The 1,199-nt window shown below is 42.8% G+C and overlaps 1 non-coding gene across 1 annotated transcript; it reads left to right on the top strand.

The window, feature by feature from the left end:
- The first annotated feature begins 854 nt into the window (after positions 1–854).
- LOC133807827 (small nucleolar RNA R71) lies at positions 855–960 on the top strand. Its single transcript, XR_009879717.1, has one exon. It is a non-coding gene; the product is annotated as a small nucleolar RNA R71 (small nucleolar RNA).
- The last annotated feature ends 239 nt before the right edge of the window (positions 961–1,199 follow it).

Here is a 1,199-nt window from a genome sequence, read left to right as displayed (position 1 = left end):
CTTGCTATTTCTCTTACAATTCTCCTCAGTCAATTCCAGATTTTTACCACTCCTCAAGGTAACCGCCTTGCAATGCTCCTTACCATCTTTCCTTGGGTTTTCAGTATCACTAGGCAAAGTGCCTTTTGGTCTATTCCTTAGTTCATTAGCTAGCTGCCCCAATTGAATCTCTAGGTTCCTCGAGGATGTCGCTTGGATCTGAATCATAGCATCATTCTTGGCCATATATTCTTTCATTAAACTCTCCAAAGAGCTTGATTGAGACACTTGAGGAGGAGGTGGTTGAGCTCTTGGTTGTTGTTGAGAAAACCTCAGTGGATATGTAGGCTTGTTTTGCATTGGTACTCCGCTTGAACTAGCTCCTTGACCCCCCCCCCCCCCCCCCCCATGAGAAGTTTGGATGCTACCTCCACCCCAGATTATAAGAGTTCGAATATGGGTTATTTCGGTTGGCATTTTGATTCCCCACATAACAAACCGAAGCGGGATTCGAAGGAGAACTCTCAAATGTGTGGCCATCTCCACAATAAACACAAGATACATCGACAACTTGTCCCATAGCAGCTGGTTGTACCATTCCCCCCAAACTCATGTTCTTGAGAAGGTTAGTCATTGAAGAAACTTAAGCGGTCAAAGCAATCAATGCATCCACTTCAAGTATACCCTCCACTTTTCAACTTGTTGAGGCTCTAGCATTGGACCATTGATAATTGTTGCTAGCTATCCTCTCCAAAATCTCATAGGCTTCATTGTAGGACTTAGAAAGAATAACCCCATTAGTTGAAGCATCTAACACCATGCGAGTGGAAGAATTGAGCCCATTATAGAATGTTTCCATTTGTATACAATGTAGAATCCCATGGTGTGGGCATTTCCTCAATAACTCCTTGAATCTCTCCCAAGATTCACAAAATGATTCATCTTCTAGCTGATGAAATGACATAATTTCATTGTGAAACTTGGCATTTTTGGTGTGAGGAAAGTACTTCATCAAGAATTTTTCAGCCAACTCATTCCATGTAGTCACCGAGTCGGGAGGAAGGGTGTTTAGCCAAGCTCTAGCTCTATCCCTCAAAGAGAAAGGGAACAATTTCAACCTTAGGGCCTCATCACTTACTCCTTGTAGCTTGAAGGAATCACTCACCTCCAAAAATGAACGAAGATGAAGATGAGGATCCTCAGTAGGTAGCCCACTAAAT

Source organism: Humulus lupulus, chromosome X (assembly GCF_963169125.1).
Source record: "Humulus lupulus chromosome X, drHumLupu1.1, whole genome shotgun sequence".
Classification (NCBI taxonomy): Eukaryota; Viridiplantae; Streptophyta; class Magnoliopsida; order Rosales; family Cannabaceae; genus Humulus; species Humulus lupulus.
This window is presented reverse-complemented; position numbering and strand designations above follow the sequence as displayed.